Genomic DNA, 26,149 nt, shown 5'->3' on the forward strand with positions numbered 1-26,149 from the left:
AGGAAGTTGGGGGTGTTTAACAGTTTACATTTATCTTTATCTTTCAGAATCTGTCTTTATTCTCAGACTCTTCTGTGTTGTAGGTAGACGTGTCTGTGATGTGACTGAGTTTTATCTTGTGCACATTATTTATCTGTGGACGTTTTTATTGTTTGAAGTCACAGACGAGAGCAGCAGCTACTATGAGTGTAACTGCAGCAGCGAGTGGATTTGTTGTCCTTCTTCTCACTGTGACAGGTACTGTACGTCTACATTCATGTTTCACTCTATTTTACACTCGGACTTCTGATTCACCTGAAGTGAGTTTGAGAAAGAAAGTAAAAAATATAAATGAACCATTCATTCATTTTCAGATCACCACCTGTAAAGTGACGCAGAAAGAAAATATATGAATGAATTATCATCAGTATTAATTTGTATCTTTGTTTAGAAGTTTCTATCGTCTAGAGCTCAAAATATTACAGAGTCTGAAACATTATTATTATTATTATTATTATTATCATCATGACTGAGTTCCTCTCCTCTCGATGCAGGAATTGTCATCAGTGTGTGGAGTCATCAGTTGAAATGCTATGGAATGCTGCTCATGGAAATGTGTTTCTTTTCTACAGAAAGTAAAAAGTAAACTAAGTGTTCTCTGGTGTCGTTATGAATCTGATTCTCTGTGTTACAGTGGTACAGTGTGAGAATGGCTGGGATGTGAGTTACACTTCTACTGAGATCTGTGCCTTCAGAGGATCAACAGTGGACATTACCTGTACCTACACATACCCATCCACATTTAATAACCATGATACTACAGTTCAGGAAACTTTCTGGTTCATTCAAGAGAGTAATGGGATTCACGTTGATCTAAGGACTGATCCGGAGTATTCAGGTCGTGTGGAGTATCTCTGTGAAAACAACAAGTGCACTCTGAGAATCTCTAACCTGAGAGAGAGCGACTCAGCTGTGTACAAGTTCAGGTTCACAACAAACCAACCTACTGGGAGTTTAACTGGTTCAGCTGGAGTCACTCTGTCTGTCACAGGTAACATTTACATCTGAACATTCATTCATTTATTTCCTACATCTTGTTTGGTTCACTTGAGTGTGTCTGTGCACTTTTATATGCATGTGTGTGTTGTCAGTTTGGACTAAAATGAATTCCTTATTCTCACACACAGATTTGCATGTGCAGGTGAGCACATCAGTGAAGTCTGACTCTTATAACTGGGCAGAGCTCAGGTGTCAGAGCAGTTGTCGTCTTCCTGATCATCTGAACTACGTCTGGTACAAGAATCAACAGAAGAAGAAGGAAGGAGCATCTTATACCTTATATTTTGATTCTGCAGACAGAGTTTCCTGTGCTGTTAAAGGACACAAGGATTTCCGCTCTCCGTCAATGTGTGAGTTTAATCTACAGTATTTCACTAACAGCACCATCTGCTGGAGTATTTGAGATAATGCGTTGTACCATAACTTCATGTGTCTTTAAATACTTTTTTCTGCATGGGCACATTGAACTCTTGGGATACTACTGTCAGTACTGACAAACTAGTGTAGTACTAGTACTAGTATTCTGCTTGTGTAAATAAAGATTGAAGAAATGACTGCTCCCCAGAAGTGAAGCCAAAGCATTGTGATCACCCCCTGGTGGCTGGCTGCAGTATAGAACATACATCCTGTCTCCTCCATGTTAGTGGGAAGGACATGGACCAATCTAAAAAGTCAAATACATTTTTCTCAAAGATGGTTTCTGTCATTTTAGGTCGTTCTTATCACACTCTGTTGTTCATGTTTCTTATAAGTTTGGTTTTAATTTGTTATTTGATGAAATGAAAATAAGATTAAACTTCATGATTGACAGCTGAGGCTGACTCAGGATTGGTCGAACTCATGTATGGGCGGGACCTTGATACTGTGGCTCCATCTCCAGATCACTACTGTGCAGACTGTGGTTCCAAATGTGAAAGATGGCAGCGTTGGTATCCAGGATATTTTGGCTTCATTTCTGGAGAGTGGGAGGAAGTGGAGACGTGTCGTCCATCTTTGGTCGACTCTGCATAAAAGATACAGATCATTTCCTCCATATTGGCCAGTTTGCTCCATTATAAGAGCAACTTCTACAAGGTCCCTCATGTTCCTCACCTCCAACAGTGTGTTTCTCCCTCACTCTGAAGTCTAAAGGGCACTTCCCTGTGTTTTTTGTGAACTGAAAGTTTCCTCATCTTGGCATCGTCATCATCTTAAAATGAAAACCTGCCGACTGTTGATTCACCAGAGAAAATACATGGAGTTAGTTTTATAAATGTATAAGTTTATCTTCTGATTCTCTGATGTGCTCTGTGTTACAGTGGTATGGAGTCAGATTGACTGGGATGTGAGTTACACTTCTACTGAGATCTGTGCCTTCAGAGGATCAACAGTGGACATTACCTGTACCTACACATACCCATCCAGGTTGAATGACCATGTTACTACAGTTCAGGAAACTTTCTGGTTCATTCAAGAGAGTAATGGGATTTACGTTGATCTAAGGACTGATCCGGAGTATTCAGGTCGTGTGGAGTATCTCTGTGGAAACAACAAGTGCACTCTGAGAATCTCTAACCTGACAGAGAGCGACTCAGCTGTGTACAAGTTCAGGTTCACAACAAACCAACCTACTGGGAGTTTAACTGGTTCAGCTGGAGTCACTCTGTCTGTCACAGGTAACGTTTTCATTAGAGTCAGTTTGAAATGTTAGTGTGTATGTTGAAATAAAATAACATGTTTGTTCACAGCCCCTCAGCTCCAGGTACATGTGAGGAGATCAACAGCCAATCCATATTCTACCTGGACAGAGCTGACCTGTCACAGCAGGTGTCAGCTCCCTGATCATCTTTCCTACGTTTGGTACAATAACAATGAACTTGTTGGACGAAAAAAATACTTTCACCTCCAACACTTTAATGCTGAAGACAGCTATCACTGTGCTATAGAAGGACATGAGCGTTTCCCTTCTCCTACATTGTGTGAGTTTACGCCTCCTCATGAAGCTACAATAATGTGGAAATAATTTAAATTTAAACTTTAACAAATAACACAGACAGTGTTTTGATTGTATTCTCATCCTGTGTGTGTTAATATAAACTATCCTTCAGATGCTCCAAAGCCTCCCTCTGTGTCAGTGAGTCCCTCTAGTGAGATCATGGAGGGCAGCTCAGTGACTCTGACCTGCAGCAGTGATGCTAACCCAGCAGCTAATTACACCTGGTACAAGGAGGACGAGGACTCACCAAAAGCATCAGGACAAATCTTCACCATCACTAATATCACAGCTGAACATGGTGGAAATTATCAGTGTGAGGCCCAGAACACACAAGGACGTAGTAAGGCCACCTTACATCTGACTGTTGGAGCAGGTGATTTTAGCTCTCTGACTTTTACAGCCTACACCCCCCCCCCCTCCCCCTCCTTCAAGCCCATCATATTGCACATGAACAATACTGACTGACCAACAGCATCACCTGGCAAACTGACTATTGAGGTCGTCAGCTGAGAATCATGAAGCACCTGACACAAAAACTAGGTCAACAATTTTATTGCTAATCATTTTTCTGGACGATTAAAGTACAGTAAGTGAAGATATATTGAATCTGTCCCATTCTTTGTCCTTTACATTTTAAATGTGCAGATATGGGTCGTTTGACTTCTGCCCCATAAATATTCACAGTCAGACCATCAGCAGCACAAAGAGGAATCCACCCAGCATCAGTTAAAACATCCATAAAGCTTTCACCATCCTCAGTAAACTTGAAAGATATTTCCTTCACTGTGCACATTCACGTGACGAGCAAACAGCTCTCAGCAGACAGTGGTGAAAACAAAACCCTGCTCCTGTGCACACGTCACACATACACCTCCCAGCAGGGGGAGCAGTGGCTCATTAAAAGTTTAAGAGACACGCCCACAAACAGGCCACTCTGAACAGGGCTCTTCACACGTTTTATTAGAGAAGAAACTGTCTTTATATTCAGTCAGAACATCGAGACAGTTTTCGCAAACATGACAAAAAGTTGTTTTTGTAAATGTTTCGTCCTGCACCTTTAAGTATTGTGATTTCTTGAAATGATGAAGTAAAAGTTATTTCATCATAGTTTCACCTGGATCATTGAGATCAGCACTCATTGGATCAGCCGCTGCAGTTTTCCTCGCTGTGACTCTCCTCTCCGTGTTCCTACTGATCAGGTGAGCAAATCTGTTCCACTAAAGCTTTGTACGATGAATTCCTGAAAATCTGTCCTGTTAAATTAAATCAACTCAATTATTATGTATATTGTTTGTTATTTGGTTCAATTGATCAGAAAAAAGAGAAACTCTCAGCAATCTGCTGATCCTGGGGACAGACTTGACCACAGTGAGCAGGTGAGACACACAGTTCAGCGTCCAATCCTTTCAAACGCCACTATTTCTCACGTCAAACCCTTTTCTCTGTCATGTGAAGATTAAAAACTAGTTATTAAAATCACAGTCAAAATTGCCATTGTAAAAACAATCATCTGGTGTTTGAACTTCCTTCTGGTAATCTATCCATTTAAGCAAATTGCTGAGTGTTATAATTTTCTGTGCTGTGCGGTTTGTTCAACAGTTTTTGCTGAACTATGACACTTGATGCTGCTCTAAGTTTGTTGATTTGTAACATGTGCTGCTTTAAATCTTGTGGAAGTTTGTGAAAGATTGTATTGATTGGTTCAGATATCTTTAGTGTGGAGCACTGTAATGTGGAGCAGATCACCATTGGGTGTGGCTGTGTAATACGTTGATTTTGCGTTGTTCTGTCTGAGACTAAGTGTGTGTGAGACTGCTGTTCGTAGTCTGTGTCGTTGGGACAAATAAAGTCAGTGTTGGCTGCGTGTGGATGCAGCTCTATAATTAAAGGTTGATCGACAGAGCATTCGTTTTCTTTCATATCTGTATTTAGTGAGTATGTTGCCCTTTGACGTGTATTTGAGGTAATTGTGTTACGAGTTTGGAGAGATAGCGTTGTGTGGCATTGAGTGTCGGTGAGTAGGGCGTGGTGCATCGGAGAGACGGAGAGTTGTGTACTCGTTGCTGGTCGGAACAAGACTGAGAGAAAGAAGGGAGTTAAGGGGGTGTGGCCTATCCCCCTTCCTTCTCGCTCCTTCAAGTTTCTGTGAGCCTGACTTTTCTTTTTTGAAGTGCCTCTGTGTCTGTAGACCTGCAGTTGTATTAAAGTGTTATACAATTAAATGATACACACTATACACCCAAAATATAGTGCTAAAAGAGTTTTATCAATGATTTGCTTACAGATAGTTTTGGGGTCTAGGGATTATATTGTGTGTAGCTCGACCTCTAATTAAATGATGTTACACAACTTGTTTCGACCAAACTTGGCTGCAGTACGTGAACATCCAGCTCCCAGATGTAGTCTTATCTGGACACAACCGAGGTGAAAGCGCACACACAAGTGGCTCACATACACACTAAGTGAGAAGTTTGTAGTGTTCATGTTTGGAATTCAAACTGAAGACCTTCCCTCTTTTTGGTTTTTAGTAGAACCACATGTTTCCTGTCCTTGAAACATGTCTGGTGTAGAAGGAGGCGCTTTAAATAAATCAATAGCTGCTATAGTTGGACTCTAACGTTGCCCATACTGCCACATGTACAAGATTCAAAAGCAAATTTGTGTTTGCAGCATCTACCCAATCAGTCTGAGGAAAACTGTGACCTTCACTATGCCAGTGTCCACTTCATGAAGAGACAGACGGATCCCCGCTACTCCAACGTCGGATCAGCTGAACCCAGCAAACACAAGGAGGCGGAGGAGGTTGCGTACGCTTCTGTCAACTTTAACAGATCTGCCCCGAGGTGAGCAGCTCTTCATTCAGGACCATTATCCTCACTAACACCACAAAACATCATAAACAGAGATATATCCTATAGAAGTCATTTGTTTTTACATTTTCATTTTCTTGTTTGTCTAAAAATGTGTATTTGTTAAAGGAGACATATTCTGCTCATATTCAGTTTGATCATTTTAATTAGTGTTGTGACTTTAAAATGTTTAATGTTCAGAAAACATCACTTTCCTCAGACTGTCTATTGCTGCAGCTCCTCTTTTCAGCCTCTGTCTCAAACACTTGGTTTTAGCTCCTGTCTCTTTAAGGCCCCCCCCCTCCTGATAATGCCCATTCTGCTCTGATTGGTCACCCGGTCCACTCTGTTGTGATTGGTTAACCACTTCCTGTGCGTGTAGGAAATCCTCCACTCTCACTTTACGAGGGACACATTCAATCTCAAATCATTTCTTATAGTTTAACTAGCGTTTCCGTGGTGAACGACATGTTTGTTTGAACCTGTGTGCAGCGGGCTCTCGTTTGGTGGGTGTGTCAGAGGTGTTCCCCAATCAGCAGCGACTGTTTTAAAAAGGCAGTGACACAATGGATTCTAAAGTTCTCTACAGATGCTGGTGTTAGAAGCTGCTGTTCCAGACGACGGAAGCAGAGACTGTGACATTCAGCCTGTATTGAAGCATTCGACACGTATTTTAACCCACATCATCTACCTCCGAGATGTTTTCCACGAGAACGCCAAGAATGACCTCCTCCGCTAACACTTCGTAACACAATGTGTTCAACGCACCACTGTTTACGTTTAAATACTGCTTCTGCTACGTTTGCTACAGCCCTTGCTTCTGCCGATGATGCAGAGGTACGGGCGGGACTACTGGTGAGGTGTTTCAGGAGCTTCATGTTTTCTGTGGGGCAGAGGAGCTCGTTTTACCAGGAGAGGAGCTCAGACTTTGGGCTTTTTAACTTTGCAGAACTTTGAAACTCAATATGTCTCCTTTAATGCTACGTCTCCATGACCTCCTGATCATTTATTTGTTTTATCTCCTTTCAGAACCAGAGGTCAGGACACTGGAGAGGATCCAGCTGCATTGTACAGCACAGTCAAAAAACCTCCTGCTGTTTAGACCAACGTCTGGAAATCACCTCAGTCCCGATGGAAATATCTCAACAGCTGCGGGATGGATTTGAATAGAAGTTCATACAACTGTTCATGGTCCCCACAGGATGAATCCTACTTTGGTGACAGTCAGACTCCAGCATCATTGTTGAAGTGAATGTTCAGTTTTAAGTGACTTGTCTTGACAGCTAATGGATAAATTGCCCCGAGGATGAATCCAAACGACTTCGGTGACTCGACTTTTATCTGAAATATTTCAGCAACTTGTAGAAGTTGTTAAAAACGCCACATTTAGCCTGAATGAAAAATATCAAACATTTTATAACTTGCAGCTTCAAACATGAATATACCTGAGTCAGAGACTTGGACTGAGCTCAAGAGCCGAGATTAGACAAACATCACGGACACAAAAGTGAGGAAGTCGTAAAGGCAGAGGCTGCAGATTTGAACATATTTTAACTCTGTTTAATCAGCTCGATTTCTCAAATGTAGATATGTTTTCATGAAGTTTTTTTTAGATATAACATTTTCAGTGTCTTTAATCTATTCAAGAGTGACGCAGATCCTAAATGCATTGAGGAATATATTCCCTGTGCAGATCTTTGTAACCCAGACGTCAAAACCTTTAAACAAATTGTATTTATTTTTAAGATTCCTCCACATCCTGTCACCTACTTATATCCTTGTTTTAATTAATAAAAAAACATTTAGTAAAATTATCAGTGCATCTATGGAGACATGGAGCAATATCCTCAGTCCCTTATGCTCACAGGGGAAACCACTTGACTCCAAAGGCAGGTGAAATGACCTCTCTGTGTGTGTGTGTGTGTGTGTGTGTGTGTGTGTGTGTGTGTGTGTGTGTGTGTGTGTGTGTGTGTGTGTGTGTGTGTGTGTGTGTGTGTGTGTGTGTGTGTGTGTGTCACAACATTTTGAAATCCCATGCAGTCAATGTTTATTTGCGACTGTACCTGGACAATCAAAACCAGTAATGCTGCAGTACTTTGTTTCGACTTTTTTTAAGAAACTAAAATGTTCCTTCAGACCGTTGCTTGCCTTTGTTTCCACGACCTTCTAAAGACCTGGTGAAATTTATGACATTCGCCAATATTTACGAAAAACTACAGCTAAAATAAGCTGTTCCACTTTAGCCCAGCAGGTGGCAGTCATACAGAAGAGCAAAAAAAAACAACCATAATTCAACATAACGCTTTGTCATTGCAGGCACTGTTTACGTTTTCCTAAGGTTATCGTCTATAACGTAAATACTCAGCTCCATGTTGATGTGTTGAAGCACAATGTATATTCAGATAACTGGGGGAAAAAATACTTGACCAATCACAAATGTTCCGGTATTTGGGGATTTTACACTTAATCCCCAGTCTCCTGCCGCCCTGATGCTGAAATTCAATTCTCAGAACATTTTCAGAACTGACGACAGCCTGGGATCAGTTCACCTAAATTCTCCACTTGGTAACAGACGTTCAAGAACAGCTCAGACTGAACATGTTTCCAAAAAAAGAGTTTTGTTTCTGATACTTTTCTGATCTTGAAATCATAGTTGATTATTTTTAAGTATCTTAAAGGTCCAGTGTGTAAGATTTAAGTGAAAATGATCTATTGGCAGAAATTGAATATAAAATAATCCCAGTGATGTGAAGTGATCTCTACGGAGGCAGACATGTTTTTTACAGTAGCCCAAACTGGACAAAAAAGAACAGACACTGATGACTTAGTTAAAAAAGGATATTCTCACATCTCCAGTAATAAGTAATAATATATATATATATATATATATATATATATATCAACAGTTTTGAAAACACACAGCACAAACAGTTTAATCTCCTGTTCCGGCTGCATAAAAACTCTGAGTGATGAGCACAGCAAAAATGAAGAAATCACAAATAATAAATGACCATATTCATTTAAAAAAAAATAAAACTTAATTTAAATGAATTCTTGAGAATAAAAGAAGATGGGAAAAAAAACAAGGAACAAGACAAATCATTTGTCAGTGGATGGGACATGGACCAAACTAAAAAATGTCTGTATACAAATCAAATACCTTTTTCTCAAAGATGGTGCCTGTCATTCTTGGTAGTTCTTCTCACACTGGTGCATCTTCAAGTGTTCATTTTTTTAAATCATTCATATTCAGTCACAGTCATTGTGCCCCCTACTGGTCACTGGAAGTAACCCTTGTGTTAATGATGCTTCGGTTTACAAGGAATGTTCATGTCGTGTTCTACTCTTGATATACAGCAGCATAGTGCGTGCAGGGTGTGTTCTCCGGTGCCACATAGTGGACACAGGAAGCATGTACACAGCTGCACACTCCACGCCGGAATTAGCATCTTTCTCAATCGTGCAGTGTCGGACGGTTGAGAAAAGTAAACCACTGCGTCAACTGGCTGGATCGAGGGGGGGCAGGCCTGTTCAACGCTGCTTACAGCTTCAGTTGAGGAAGATTCAGGTTTGGTACGAACAGCCACTATAGTCGTTTCTAACACTCTGTAAAATGAGGAAATTCACAGTTTGTACAAAACACAAGTTACTTCTTTGTTTTAGGTTTAATCTTTCACCATCGGGCTCAGCAAGCACGTAAGTGGAAAGAGGAAGGAAGTTGGGGGTGTTTAACAGTTTAAATTTATCTTTCTCTTTCAGAATCTGTCTTTATTCTCAGACTCTTCTGTGTTGTAGGTAGACGTGTCTGTGATGTGACTGAGTTTCATCTTGTGCACATTATTTATCTGTGGACGTTTTTATTGTTTGAAGTCACAGACGAGAGCAGCAGCTACTATGAGTGTAACGGCAGCAGCGAGTGGATTTGTTGTCCTTCTTCTCACTGTGACAGGTACTGTACGTCTACATTCATGTTTCACTCTATTTTACACTCGGACTTCTGATTCACCTGAAGTGAGTTTGAGAAAGAAAGTAAAAAATATAAATGAACCATTCATTCATTTTCAGATCACCACCTGTAAAGTGATGCAGAAAGAAAATATATGAAGGAATTATCATCAGTATTATTTTGTATCTGTTAATATTTTATTTCAGGCGGATCGTCTAGAGCTAAAAATATTACAGAGTCTGAAACATTATTATTATTATTATTATTATTATTATTATTATTATTATTATTATCATCATGACTGAGTTCCTCTCCTCTCGATGCAGGAATTGTCATCAGTGTGTGGAGTCATCAGTTGAAATGCTATGGAATGCTACGCATGGAAATGTGTTTCTTTTCTACAGAAAGTAAAAAGTAAACTAAGTGTTCTCTGGTGTCGTTATGAATCTGATTCTCTGTGTTACAGTGGTACAGTGTGAGAATGGCTGGGATGTGAGTTACACTTCTACTGAGATCTGTGCCGTCAGAGGATCAACAGTGGACATTACCTGTACCTACACATACCCATCCACATTTAATAACCATGATACTACAGTTCAGGAAACTTTCTGGTTCATTCAAGAGAGTAATGGGATTCACGTTGATCTAAGGACTGATCCGGAGTATTCAGGTCGTGTGGAGTATCTCTGTGAAAACAACAAGTGCACTCTGAGAATCTCTAACCTGAGAGAGAGCGACTCAGCTGTGTACAAGTTCAGGTTCACAACAAACCAACCTAATGGGAGTTTTACTGGTTCAGCTGGAGTCACTCTGTCTGTCACAGGTAACATTTACATCTGAACATTCATTCATTTATTTCCTACATATTGTTTGGTTCACTTGAGTGTGTCTGTGCACTTTTATATGCATGTGTGTGTTGTCAGTTTGGACTAAAATGAATTCCTTATTCTCACACACAGATTTGCATGTGCAGGTGAGCAGATCAGTGAAGTATGACTCTTCTATCTGGGCAGAGCTCAGGTGTCAGAGCAGTTGTCGTCTTCCTGATCATCTGAACTACGTCTGGTACAAGAATCAACAGAAGAAGAGGGAAGGAGCATCTTATACAGATTATTTTTATTCTGCAGACAGAGTTTCCTGTGCTGTTAAAGGACACGAGGATTTCCGCTCTCCGTCAATGTGTGAGTTTAATCTACAGTATTTCACTAACAGCACCATCTGCTGGAGTATTTGAGATAATGCATTGTACCATAACTTCATGTGTCTTTAAATACTTTTTTCTGCATGGGCACATTGAACTCTTGGGATACTACTGTCAGTACTGACAAACTAGTGTACTGCTAGTACTAGTATTCTGCTTGTGTAAATAAAGATGGAAGACATGACTGCTCCCCAGAAGAGAAGCCAAAGCATTGTGATCGCCCTCTGGTGGCTGGCTGCAGTATAGAACATACATCCTGCCTCCTCCATGTTAGTGGATGGAACATGGACCAATCTAAAAAGTCAAATACATTTTTCTCAAAGATAGTTTGTGTCATTTTAGGTCGTTCTTATCACACTCTATTGTTCATGTTTCTCATAAGTTTGGTTTTAATTAGTTATTTGATGAAATGAAAATTAGATTAAACTTCATGATTGACAGCTGAGGCTGACTCAGGATTGGTCGAGCTCATGTATGGGCGGGACCTTGATACTGTGGCTCCATCTCCGGATCACTACTATGCAGACTGTGGTTCCAAATGTGAAAGATGGCAGCGTTGGTATCCAGGATATTTTGGCTTCATTTCTGGAGAGTGGGAGGAAGTGGAGACGTGTCGTCCATCTTTGGTCGACTCTGCATAAAAGACACAGATCATTTCCTCCATATTGGCCAGTTTGCTCCATTATAAGAGCAACTTCTACAAGGTCCCTCATGTTCCTCACCTCCAACAGTGTGTTTCTCCCTCACTCTGAAGTCTAAAGGGCACTTCCCTGGGTTTTTTGTGAACTGAAAGTTTCCTCATCTTGGCCTCGTCATCATCTTAAAATGAAAACCTGCCGACTGGTGATTCACCAGAGAAAATACATGGAGTTAGTTTTATAAATGTACTAGTTTATCTTCTGATTCTCTGATGTGCTCTGTGTTACAGTGGTATGGAGTCAGAATGGCTGGGATGTGAGTTACACTTCTACTGAGATCTGTGCCTTCAGAGGATCAACAGTGGACATTACCTGTACCTACACATACCCATCCAGGTGGAATAACCATGATACTACAGTTCAGGAAACTTTCTGGTTCATTCAAGAGAGTAATGGGATTCACGTTGATCTAAGGACTGATCCGGAGTATTCAGGTCGTGTGGAGTATCTCTGTGAAAACAACAAGTGCACTCTGAGAATCTCTTACCTGACAGAGAGCGACTCAGCTGTGTACAAGTTCAGGTTCACAACAAACCAACCTACTGGGAGTTTAACTGGTTCAGCTGGAGTCACTCTGAATGTCACAGGTAACATTTTCATTAGAGTCAGTTTGAAATGTTAGTGTGTGTGTTGAAATAAAATAACATGTTTGTTCACAGACCCTCCGCTCCAGGTACATGTGAGGAGATCAACAGCCAATCCATATTCTACCTGGACAGAGCTGACCTGTCACAGCAGGTGTCAGCTCCCTGATCATCTTTCCTACGTTTGGTACAATAACAATGAACTTGTTGGACGAAAAAAATACTTTCACCTCCAACACTTTAATGCTGAAGACAGCTATCACTGTGCTATAGAAGGACATCGTTTCCCTTCTCCTACATTGTGTGAGTTTACGCCTCCTCATGAAGCTACAATAATGTGGAAATAATTTAAATTTAAACTTTAATAAATAAAACAGACAGTGTTTTGATTGTATTCTCATCCTGTGTGTTAATATAAACTATCCTTCAGATGCTCCAAAGGTTCCCTCTGTGTCAGTGAGTCCCTCTGGTGAGATCATGGAGGGCAGCTCAGTGAATCTGACCTGCAGCAGTGATGCTAACCCAGCAGCTAATTACACCTGGTCCAAGGAGGACGAGGACTCACCAAAAGCATCAGGACAAATCTTCACCATCACTAATATCACAGCTGAACATGGTGGAAATTATCAGTGTGAGGCCCAGAACACACAAGGACGTAGTAAGGCCACCTTACATCTGACTGTTGGAGCAGGTGATTTTAGCTCTCTGACTTTTACAGCCTACACCCCCCCCCCCCCCCCCCCTCCTTTTCATTGCACCAGAACCTTAAACCATCAAACCTCAGGATTTCTAGATGTGTCACAGCTGTATATCAAGCTCATCATATTGCACATGAACAATACTGACTGACCAACAGCATCACCTGACAAACTGACTATTGAGGTCGTCAGCTGAGAATCATGAAGCACATGACACAAAAACTAGGTCAACAATTATATTGCTAATAATTTTTCTGGATGATTAAAGTATAGTAAGTGAAGATATATTGAATCTGTCCCATTCTTTGTCCTTTACATTTTAAATGTGCAGATATGGGTCGTTTGACTTCTGCCCCATAAATATTCACAGTCAGACCATCAGCAGCACAAAGAGGAATCCACCCAGCATCAGTTAAAACATCCATAAAGCTTTCACCATCCTCAGTAAACTGGAAAGATATTTCCTTCACTGTGCACATTCACGTGACGAGCAAACAGCTCTCAGCAGACAGACAGTGGTGAAAACAAAACCCTGCTCCTGTGCACACGTCACACATACACCTCCCAGCAGGGGGAGCAGTGGCTCATTAACATTTTAAGAAACACGCCCACAAACAGGCCACTCTGAACAGGGCTCTTCACACGTTTTATTAGAAAAGAAACTGTCTTTATATTCAGACAGAACATCGAGACAAGTTTAGCAAACATGACAAAAAGTTGTTTTTGTAAATGTTTCGTCCTGCACCTTTAAGTATTGTGATTTCTTGAAATGATTAAGTAAAAGTTATTTCATCATAGTTTTACCTGCATCAGCACTCATTGGATCAGCCGCTGCAGTTTTCCTCGCTGTGACTCTCCTCTCCGTGTTCCTACTGATCAGGTGAGCAAATCTGTTCAACTCAAGCTTTGTACGATGAATTCATGAAAATCTGTCCTGTTAAATTTAATCAACTCAATTATTATGTATATTGTTTGTTATTTGGTTCAATTGATCAGAAGAAAGAGAAACTCTCAGCAATCTGCTGATCCTGGGGACAGACTTGACCACAGTGAGCAGGTGAGACACACAGTTCAGCGTCCAATCCTTTCAAACGCCACTATTTCTCATGTCAAACCCTTTTCTCTGTCATGTGAAGATTAAAAACAAGTTATTAAAATCACAGTAAAAATTGCCATTGTAAAAACAATCATCTGGTGTTTGAACTTCCTTCTGGTAATCTATCCATTTAAGCAAATTGCTGAGTGTTATAATTTTCTGTGCTGTGCGGTTTGTTCAACACTTTTTGCTGAACTCTGACACTTGATGCTGCTCTAAGTTTGTTGAGTTGTAACATGTGCTGCTTTAAATCTTGTGGAAGTTTGTGAAAGATTGTGTTGATTGGTTCAAATATCTTTAGTGTGGAGCACTGTAATGTGGAGCAGATCACCACTGGGTGTGGCTGTGTAATACGTTGATTTTGCGATGTTCTGTCTGAGACTAAGTGTGTGTGAGACTGCTGTTCGTAGTCTGTGTCGTTGGGACAAATAAAGTCAGTGTTGGCTGCGTGTGGATGCAGCTCTATAATTAAAGGTTGATCGACAGAGCAGTCATGTTCTTTCATATCTGTATTTAGTGAGTATGTTGCCCTTTGACGTGAATTTGAGGTAATTGTGTTACGAGTTTGGAGAGATAGCGTTGTGTGGCATTGAGTGTCAGTGAGTAGGGCGTGGTGCATCGGCGAGACGGAGAGTTGTGTACTCGTTGCTGGTCGGAACAAGACTGAGAGAAAGAAGGGAGTTAAGGGGGTGTGGCCTATCCCCCTTCCTTCTCGTTCCCTCAAGTTTCTGTGAGCCTGACTTTTCTTTTTTTAAGTGCCTCTGTGTCTGTAGACCTGCAGTTGTATTAAAGTGTTATACAATTAAATGATACACACTATACACCCAAAATATAGTGCTAAAAGAGTTTTTATCAATGATTTGCTGACAGATAGTTTTGGGGTCTAGGGATTATATTGTGTGTAGCTTGACCTCTAATTAAATGATGTTACACAACTTGTTTTGACCAAACTTGGCTGCAGTCCGTGAACATCCAGCTCCCAGATGTAGTCTTATCTGGACACAACCGAGGTGAAAGCGCACACACAAGTGGCTCACATACACACTAAGTGAGAAGTTTGTAGTGTTAGTGTTTGGAATTCAACCTGAAGACCTTCCCTCCTTTTGGTTTTTAGTAGAACCACATGTTTCCTGTCCTTGAAACACGTCTGGTGTAGAAGGAGGCGCTTTAAATAAATCAATAGCTGCTATAGTTGGACTCTAACGTTGTCCATACTGCCACATGTACAAGATTCAAAAGCAAATTTGTGTTTGCAGCATCTACCCAATCAGTCTGAGGAAAACTGTGACCTTCACTATGCCAGTGTCCACTTCATGAAGAGTCAGACGGATCCTGTCTCCTCCAACGTCGGATCAGCTGAACCCAGCAAACACAAGGAGGTGGAGGAGGTGGAGGAGGTTGCGTACGCTTCTGTCAACTTTCACAGATCTGCCCCGAGGTGAGCAGCTCTTCATTCAGGACCATTATCCTCACTAACACCACAAAACATCATAAACAGAGATATATCCTATAGAAGTCATTTGTTTTTACACTTTCATTTTCTTGTCTTGTTTAAAAATGTGTAATTGTTAAAGGAGACATATTCTGGTCATATTCAGTTTGATCATTTTAATTAGTGTTGTGACTTTAAAATGTTTAATGTTCAGAAAACATCACTTTCCTCAGACTGTCTATTGCTGCAGCTCCTCTTTTCAGCCTCTGTCTCAAACACTTGGTTTTAGCTCCTGTCTCTTTAAGGCCCCCCCTCCTGATAATGCCCAGTCTGCTCTGATTGGTCACCCGGCCCACTCTGTTGTGATTGGTTAACCACTTCCTGTGCGTGTAGGAAATCCTCCACTCTCACTTTACGAGGGACACATTCAATCTCAAATCATTTCTTATAGTTTAACTAGCGTTTCCGTGGTGAACGACATGTTTGTTTGAACCCGTGTGCAGCGGGCTCTCGTTTGGTGGGTGTGTCAGAGGTGTTCCCCAATCAGCAGCGACTGTTTTAAAAAGGCAGTGACACAATGGATTCTAAAGTTCTCTACAGATGCTGGTGTTAGAAGCTGCTGTTCCAGACGACGGAAGCAGAGACTGTGACATTCAGCCTGTATTGAAGCATTCAACGCGTATTTTAACCCACATCATCTACCTCCGAGATGTTTTCCACGAGAACGCCAAGAATGACCTCCTCCGCTAACATTGTTGCAACACTTCGTAACACAAGGTGTTCAACGCACCACTGTTTACGTTTAAATACTGCTTATGCTACGTTTGCTACAGCCCTGGCTTCTGCCGATGATGCCGAGGTACGGGCGGGACTACTGGTGAGGTGTTTCAGGAGCTTCATGTTTTCTGTGGGGCAGAGGAGCTCGTTTTACCAGGAGAGGAGCTCAGACTTTGGGATTTTTAACTTTGCAGAACTTTGAAACTCAATATGTCTCCTTTAATGCTACGTCTCCATGACCTCCTGATCATTTATTTGTTTTATTTCCTTTCAGAACCAGAGGTCAGGACACTGGAGAGGATCCAGCTGCATTGTACAGCACAGTCAAAAAACCTCCTGCTGTTTAGACCAACGTCTGGAAATCACCTTAGTCCTGATGGAAATATCTCAACAGCTGCGGGATGGATTTGAATAGAAGTTCATACAACTGTTCATGGTCCCCACAGGATGAATCCTACTTTGGTGACAGTCAGACTCCAGCATCATTGTTGAAGTGAATGTTCAGTTTTAAGTGACTTGTCTTGACAGCTAATGGATAAATTGACTTCGGTGACTCGACTTTTATCTGAAATATATCAGCAACTTGTAGAAGTTGTTAAAAACACCACATTTAGCCTGAATGAAAAATATCAAACATTTTATAACTTGCAGCTTCAAACATGAAAATATCTGCGGTGTGTGTCAGACGGTCAACAAACTGTAAACTTGTAATTAACTTTTTTCTATTCATAAAATAATCAAAACAAGAATTATTATTTAATTGTAGTGTAACACTGCTGCCACTAGATGGTAGTAAAGAGTTTTACTGATAAAACCACAGAGAGGATTCTGTCGCTTTCACTTCTTTCTGTTTCTACACTATTGTTTCCAGCGTTTCCATCATCAGCCGATCAGGAGTTGAACTCATTTCCTCTGAGGACTGGAGGGACCACGTCTCATGTGGATGTGAGCTGCTACTTACGTGATGAACACCTTGAATGTGACCGTTAACACAAAGTGAACTGCTGACACCAGATGAGCTGTGTTGCCTCTGGTGTCTGTTCAAAGTTTGCATCAGGCCCATTGATTTCACTTTAGTGTTTTGTGGTACTTCGCACATCACGTGTTAAACACGTGAAGAAGAAGGAGTTAGGTGTGTTTTAATCCACCATGTTCACACGGCGGCCATTTTCCTCTGACGTCTCTCTCAGGGTGTGAAGCTCGAATGTTGTTACGAACAGAATAATGTTGTACTGCTGTGATCCAGGTTTATGAGTTATACAAAAAAGATTATATATTATCACTTATTCTTCATTAGGATTATTGATTCATCATTATAATATTAGTTTTGGTAATTTTAGTAACATAATAAGTTTGTTTGCTGCACCTTTAGGAGACTGATGTAAATTATACTTTTTCTTTTTCTTCACAACATTATTCATATCTATAGTCTTGTTTATTTAATTTGTTGTTCACTCACAACTTCCTCTTTTCTAACTTTGTGATGTACAGTTTTGCAACAAAGCAGATTTTCTTTAGGGATCATTAAAAGTTGTTTTTTATTCTCTTCATATATTTTAACATTTAATGTGAAGCTCATTTGTTCTAATTTGCTTTTGATTTGAAACTCTTCGTATATTTTAATCTCACTTACTGTATTAATGGCAGTTTATTTTCCAGTTCAATTTTAAATCTTTCTTTAATTTGTCTTTTTCATGTCAATCTTTATTGCATCTTAATGAGACACTGAACAGATGAGATTAAAAACATCCCAGTTTCTCTCAAGTCTCCTTAAATTTGTCTTTCTTGTGTCAGTGAGATGTTGTGATGTGGATGATACAGGTTTGGTATGAACAGCCACTAAAGTTGTTTCTCACACTCGTACAAACCACAGTTTACTCTACCACCATCAGGCTCAGGATGCAGGTAGGTGCAAAGAGGAAGGAAGTGGGATGTGTTTAACAGTTTGACTTTCTCAGCCTCTTCTGTGTTGTGGGTAGACGTGTCTGTGATGTGACTGAGTTTCATCTTGTGCACATTATTTATCTGTGGACGTTTTTATTGTTTGAAGTCACAGACGAGAGCAGCAGCTACTATGAGTGTAACTGCAGCAGCGAGTGGATTTGTTGTCCTTCTTCTCACTGTGACAGGTACTGTACGTCTACATTCATGTTTCACTCTATTTTACACTCGGACTTCTGATTCACCTGAAGTGAGTTTGAGAAAGAAAGTAAAAATATAAATGAACCATTCATTCATTTTCAGATCACCACCTGTAAAGTGATGCAGAAAGAAAATATATGAAGGAATTATCATCAGTATTATTTTTTATCTTTGTTTAGAAGTTTCTATCGTATAGAGCTCAAAATATTATTATTATTATTATTATTATTATTATTATTATTATTATCATCATGACTGAGTTCCTCTCCTCTCGATGCAGGAATTGTCATCAGTGTGTGGAGTCATCAGTTGAAATGCTATGGAATGCTGCTCATGGAAATGTGTTTCTTTTCTACTGAAAGTAAAAAGTAAACTAAGTGTTCTCTGGTGTCGTTATGAATCTGATTCTCTGTGTTACAGTGGTACAGTGTGAGAATGGCTGGGATGTGAGTTACACTTCTACTGAGATCTGTGCCTTCAGAGGATCAACAGTGGACATTAACTGTACCTACACATACCCATCCACATCTAATAACCATGATACTACAGTTCAGGAAACTTTCTGGTTCATTCAAGAGAGTAATGGGATTCACGTTGATCTAAGGACTGATCCGGAGTATTCAGGTCGTGTGGAGTATCTCTGTGGAAACAACAAGTGCACTCTGAGAATCTCTAACCTGACAGAGAGCGACTCAGCTGTGTACAAGTTCAGGTTCACAACAAACCAACCTACTGGGAGTTTAACTGGTTCAGCTGGAGTCACTCTGTCTGTCAGAGGTAACATTTACATCTGAACATTCATTCATTTATTTCCTACATCTTGTTTGGTTCACTTGAGTGTGTCTGTGCACTTTTATATGCATGTGTGTGTTGTCAGTTTGGACTCAAATGAATACCTTATTCTCACACACAGATTTGCATGTGCAGGTGAGCAGATCAGTGAAGTATGACTCTTCTATCTGGGCAGAGCTCAGGTGTCAGAGCAGTTGTCGTCTTCCTGATCATCTGAACTACGTCTGGTACAAGAATCAACAGCAGAAGAAGGAAGGAGCATCTTATTCAGATAATTTTAATTCTGCAGACAGAGTTTCCTGTGCTGTTAAAGGACACGAGGATTTCCGCTCTCCTTCAATGTGTGAGTTTAATCTACAGTATTTCACTAACACAGCACCATCTGCTGGAGTATTTGAGATAATGCATTGTACCATAACTTCATGTGTCTTTAAATACTTTTTTCTGCATGGGCACATTGAACTCTTGGGATACTACTGTCAGTACTGACAAACTAGTGTAGTACTAGTACTAGTATTCTGCTTGTGTAAATAAAGATGGAAGACATGACTGCTCCCCAGAAGTGAAGCCAAAGCATTGTGATCGCCCCCTGGAGGCTGGCTGCAGTATAGAACATACATCCTGTCTCCTCCATGTTAGTGGGAAGGACATGGATCAATATAAAAAGTCAAATACATTTTTCTCAAAGATAGTTTCTGTCATTTTAGGTCGTTCTTATCACACTCTATTGTTCATGTTTCTCATAAGTTTGGTTTTAATTAGTTATTTGATGAAATGAAAATTAGATTAAACTTCATGATTGACAGCTGAGGCTGACTCAGGATTGGTCGAGCTCATGTATGGGCGGGACCTTGATACTGTGGCTCCATCTCCAGATCACTACTGTGCAGACTGTGGTTCCAAATGTGAAAGATGGCAGCGTTGGTATCCAGGATATTTTGGCTTCATTTCTGGAGAGTGGGAGGAAGTGGAGACGTGTCGTCCATCTTTGGTCGACTCTGCATAAAAGACACAGATCATTTCCTCCATATTGGCCAGTTTGCTCCATTACAAGAGCAACTTCTACAAGGTCCCTCATGTTCCTCACCTCCAACAGTGTGTTTCTCCCTCACACTGAAGTCTAAAGGGCACTTCCCTGGGTTTTTTGTGAACTGAAAGTTTCCTCATCTTGGCATCGTCATCATCTTAAAATGAAAACCTGCCGATTGGTGATTCACCAGAGAAAATACATGGAGTTAGTTTTATAAATGTATAAGTTTATCTACTGATTCTCTGATGTGCTCTGTGTTACAGTGGTATGGAGTCAGAATGGCTGGGATGTGAGTTACACTTCTACTGAGATCTGTGCCTTCAGAGGATCAACAGTGGACATTACCTGTACCTACACATACCCATCCTGGTGGAATAACAATGATACTACAGTTCAGGAAACTTTCTGGTTCATTCAAGAGAGTAATGGGATTTACGTTGATCTAAGGACTGATCCGGAGTATTCAGGTCGTGTGGAGTATCTCTGTGAAAACAACAAGTGCACTCTGAGAATCTCTAACCTGACAGAGAGCGACTCAGCTGTGTACAAGTTCAGGTTCACAACAAACCAACCTAATGGGAGTTTAACTGGTTCAGCTGGAGTCACTCTGTCTGTCACAGGTAACATTTACATTAGAGTCAGTTTGAAATGTTAGTGTGTATGTTTATAATAAAACAACATGTTTGTTCACAGACCCTCAGCTCCAGGTACATGTGAGGAGATCAACAGCCAATCGATATTCTACCTGGACAGAGCTGACCTGTCACAGCAGGTGTCAGCTCCCTGATCATCTTTCCTACGTTTGGTACAATAACAATGAACTTGTTGGACGAAAGAAATACTTTCACCTCCATCACTTTAATGCTGAAGACAGCTATCACTGTGCTATAGAAGGACATGAGCGTTTCCCTTCTCCTACATTGTGTGAGTTTACGCCTCCTCATGAAGCTACAATAATGTGGAAATAATTAATATTTAAACTTTTAACAAATAATACAGACAGTGTTTTGTTTGTATTCTCATCCTGTGTGTTAATATAAACTATCCTTCAGATGCTCCAAAGCCTCCCTCTGTGTCAGTGAGTCCCTCTGGTGAGATCATGGAGGGCAGCTCAGTGACTCTGACCTGCAGCAGTGATGCTAACCCAGCAGCTAATTACACCTGGTACAAGGAGGACGAGGACTCACCAAAAGCATCAGGACAAATCTTCACCATCACTGATATCACAGCTGAACATGGTGGAAATTATCAGTGTGAGGCCCAGAACACACAAGGACGTAGTAAGGCCACCTTACATCTGACTGTTGGAGCAGGTGATTTTAGCTCTCTGTCTTTTACAGCCTACACCCCCCCCCACCCCCTCCTTTTCATTGCACCAGAACCTTAAACCATCAATACTCAGGATTTCCAGATGTGTCACAGCTGTATATCAAGCCCATCATATTGCACATGGACAATACTGACTGACCAACAGCATCACCTGGCAAACTGAGTCATCAGTCTAACCACACTGCTCATGTCTCCTGTCTGTTGTCTAGGGAAGTCAGTGATAATCATGAATATCATCAGGCTGACTCTGGTGGTCATGCTGGTACAAGTGCTTGTCTGGACTCTGTGGACGAGGTAAAACAATACAAATCCATCAGTTCACCCTCTGCTCTTTTACTGTCTTCTTCAAATGTCTTCAGACACTAGTTTCAGTGTTATGAAGTTCATTTTGTCAAATGTTGTGTTTCTTGTTGTTTTCGATCCAGGATGAAGAAAACTCTGAGCTTGAAGTCAGAAGCGAATGAAGCTGTGGAGATGATAGAGGTGAGAGACAGTGAGGCCAAAAGAATGACTCCATATCACTGTTTTCATCTCACTATGTTAGAGAAAGAGATAAAACATTTCTTGGATCAGCTACTTTGTCTGAATCTGCCCCAAAATGTAAAAGGTTCTTTCCATTGACCGTATATTAAAATGGACGTAGACTCTGGGTCTAGAAAGTGAAGTGAATGATCCACTTAGAGTCAAACAGACCATAAAGCACCGCAGGCATTGGGGCATGGATACTGTGTGATTGACAGCTAGTACTGGGTGCAGGTCGCAGGTTTAGGTGGGCGGGCAGTGTCCTTGGGCCCTGAGTCAGGCTCCACCCCCTCTCCTCCAAATATGGTTACTTCTGGTTTCAAAAAACCAAGATGGCGCTGGACAACATGTCAAAAATGGAGGCTTCAAAATGGCAGCTCACAAACCAATGGGTGACGTCACGGTGCGTTGACACTTCTTTCTTGGCCCATGTCCCATCCTTCCACCAAGTTTTGTGGAAATCAGTTTAGCAGTTTTTGTGTAATCCTGCTGATGAACAAACAAACGAATGGACAGGGGGCGCAACAACGTTCAAACTATTTTGAATGAACTGTGATTATATGCAGGTTTCATGAATAAAGTCCAGTGAGGCTTAATATTTTCTCATCTCTCCCCCATCAGTCACACAACTGTCCTGAGTATGAGAACGTCGCTGCTGCAGCACAGACAGAAGACACAGAGGAGCAGGAAGACCTGGTGTGAAGCCTCAGGTCAGAGCCACTGTGACAAACATAACCAAGATGGACGACTTCAGAGTACATCCGTACAAGCGAGTTTTACAGAAACCATAGTGTGTAGTTATTAAATACAGGAAATCTGTCCAAGCAACAAAATATCTGAGTGCAAGCGGAGAGTTTGAGCACAAGCAGAGCAAATCTAAGCACCAGCAGGAGCTGTGTGAGTGCAAGCGCAGGGTTTTGAGTAAAAACAACACGAAATCTGAACGTTCAAGTCCAGCTCTCAAACTAAAAGACCACGCTTTTTAATAAAGAGGAAACCACCCACACATTTCCTTTCTACTCATGGTTTCCTGTTTTCTCTTCTCCTCAGGTGCACTGTGATTGGTTGATGAAAGTATGTGAGAGGAAACAGGAAGTATCCATCCCCGGTTGCAGCAGTAGTTTGTACAGCATGACCTTTAGAGCAAGAGTATTGTTGTGTTGTGTTGTTTCTTTTCTTTTTCTTTTCTGATGGGTCCAGTCGTCCAGTTTTCGCAGCTTTATTTCTGTGAGCTTTAGTTCTGATGTTGGTTTAGGTTGAAGGAAGATTCTCAGGTCCTACGACCCTTTGTGGGTTGGTGTGTTGGGTTTTCCTTCTTTTGTCCATTTTGCCGGCCTGTTGTTGAAGTTGTTGTCTTTTCTGCAATAAATAGATTTCTTTTTTGCTGTTACCCTCTGAACTATGTTGGACGTCTTGGTGATGAGCCTTTGAGGCTGTGGTAACACCACGTGACTCATCTTGTGTCTTATACATGATATTAATGTGGTTATTACATGGATAATGAATTATTATGTATCGTGATTTTATGATTCTTTCTTAAATAAATGTTTTTGGTCTTTTGTTTTCACTCCTTATCTATTTGATTGTTTGTTTTTCAGCAGAATTACACCAGAAAACTAAAAAACGATTTTTCCACAAACTCATCAAATTTGGGCAGGAATCCTGATAAAGGGGCGGAGCCAGGAGCCTGTTTGTATCACTTTCTTTATAATTGTGAGACTGATGAAAACAGTCAGGATTATTTAGAGGACTGGTTTCTATGAGTGATTGAACTCTGCTGCAGCTCGATTGAATTCAGGGAGACTGTTGGGCCTTGGTGGAGGTATGAGCTCGACTCAGTGACAGACTTGCTTGGTGGGTTTGTATGTGTGATGGATAAATGTCGATAGTTGTACTCATTTCCTCTGAGGACTGGAGGGACCACGTCTCATGTGGATGTGAGCTGCTACTTACGTGATGAACGCCTTGAATGTGACCGTTAACACAAAGTGAACTGCTGACACCAGATGAGCTGTGTTGCCTCTGGTGTCTGTTCAAAGTTTGCATCAGGCCCATTGATTTCACTTTAGTGTTTTGTGGTATTTCTCACATCACGTGTTAAACACATGAAGAAGAAGGAGTTAGGTGTGTTTTAATCCACCATGTTCACACGGCGGCCATTTTCCTCTGTCTCTCTCAGGGTGTGAAGCTCGAATGTTGTTACGAACAGAATAATGTTGTTCTGCTGTGATCCAGGTTTATAAGTTATACAAAAAAGATTATATATTATTACTTATTCTTCATTAGGATTATTGACTCATTATTTTAATATTAGTTTTGGTCATTTTAGTAACATAATTAGTTTGTTTCCTGCACCTTTAGGAGACTGATGTTAATTATACTTTTTCTTTACAACATTATTCATATTTATAGTCTTGTTTATTTCATTTGTTGTTCACTCACAACTTCCTGTTTTCTAACTTTGTGATGTACAGTTTTGCAACAAAGCAGATTTTCTTTCAGGATCATTAAAAGTTTTTTTTTATTCTGTTCATATATATTTTTATTTTTACCTTAAATGTGAAGCTCATTTGTTCCTATTTGCTATTGTTTTGAAACTTTTCATAATAAAGCTAGTCAGACGTGACTTCCAACACGTACATATTTATTGTCTTCTTCCTGTGAGTTGAACTGCTTGCGGGTCCCGTTGCAGAGACGAGTTGGATGAATGCTTGTGTGACCCTTGGTTACACTAGAAAGAGTGTAAATGTGGAGCAGGATCAGAGATACTAGGTAAACAGGAGCCCTGGACTTGAATATCAGTAACGAGAATTAACACCGGGATTACTTTGAATGAACTTGTATTAGAACACATAACCTGCAGTTCAAGTTTGTTTGACAGTTACAATACAGCATAAATTTACCCAAAATAATGAACAAAAATAAATAAAATTTAAAAAAGTGTGCACATAAAAGTCCCTTCAACGTCCGTGAGTCCAGTCTTGAATGTCAAACTGGTGGATTGATCGTTGGGGCCCAATCCGTCTTTGTACAGTGTCTGTCCTACCACACCGTGGAGTGAAGAACATGGAAGTCTGAATCTCTCAAAGTTGATCTAACTGGAAAAAAGTAAGTAAATAAATTTACTTCATATCTACTTATTAATTTAATTAAAAAACTGCATTTACTAAATTTTGTCAGATTGTTCCAACTTAAAAACGGCAGGTGAAGTTAACTCTCAAAGTAAAACCAGCTAGTCTCATTTAACTGAATAGTTGTGTTTACTCTGGCTACAACCATATAACTGCGTTTCTAAACAAACGATCTCTCTCCACGTTCTGCTTGTGCTTTAATGTAGTATCAGACTAATCAGAACAATCAGTTCCAGAGTTGAGGTGGAGTTCATGTGAATTTCACAGTCGGGAACTAATTCTTCTGATTATTCCGACTCCACGTTAACGCACAACCAGAGCACAGTGGGAGGCTCCGCCCATCTAACCCAACAGTCGATGGTTCCTGTGTCGCTCTACTGCTCACGTGCACCTGTGCATGAGCTCATGAAGTCCAGTCTACACAAGTGAACAGTTTTACACGTGTATCAGACAAAACAAGTTTGACTCACATGAGTTGAATCCTCGTGATAAATGAGTAAAGAACACTAAAGTAATGTAAGTTTGCATAATTATGACCTTTTACAATGTATTGTTATGACCCAGTCTTCATATGGACTGGAGGTGTAAATAAACAGGAACTGACTTCTAACATGAGGTTAAAAGAAAGAATAATTCAACATGTTTTTTAAGTCCAGTCTCAAGAAAGTAAAGAAAGTGTTAGATTCACTGTCAGGCTGCAGAACTACTCTCACTGTTATTTGCATGAAATATATTTTAATAAGTTCAGGCATCATTTCCAAAATAAAAGAACATTTCTTCATTTTAACAAGGGGATTTACTGGTGTTTGTCCATTCATGCATGTTAATGTAAAGAGGAAGGAAGCCAAGGTCTTAACTGATCTATGATTTCTATCTGTCATCGTGACTGACTGACAAACATCGTTTCTC

At 40.5% G+C, this 26,149-nt stretch overlaps 1 protein-coding gene and 1 long non-coding RNA gene across 2 annotated transcripts in view; both read left to right on the forward strand.

Annotated features, from left to right (window-relative positions):
- LOC117754516 (hemicentin-2-like) overlaps positions 1 to 26,149 on the forward strand; it is a 541,775-nt gene that overhangs the window by 96,021 nt on the left and 419,605 nt on the right. The gene's annotated exons all lie outside the window — the stretch shown is intronic.
- Positions 12,814 to 16,827, forward strand: LOC117759008. Its single transcript, XR_004613419.1, has 4 exons — positions 12,814 to 12,982; positions 13,788 to 13,869; positions 13,986 to 14,046; positions 16,569 to 16,827. It is a non-coding gene; the product is annotated as an uncharacterized LOC117759008 (long non-coding RNA).

Source organism: Hippoglossus hippoglossus, chromosome 1, assembly GCF_009819705.1.
Source record: "Hippoglossus hippoglossus isolate fHipHip1 chromosome 1, fHipHip1.pri, whole genome shotgun sequence".
Lineage (NCBI taxonomy): Eukaryota > Metazoa > Chordata > Actinopteri > Pleuronectiformes > Pleuronectidae > Hippoglossus > Hippoglossus hippoglossus.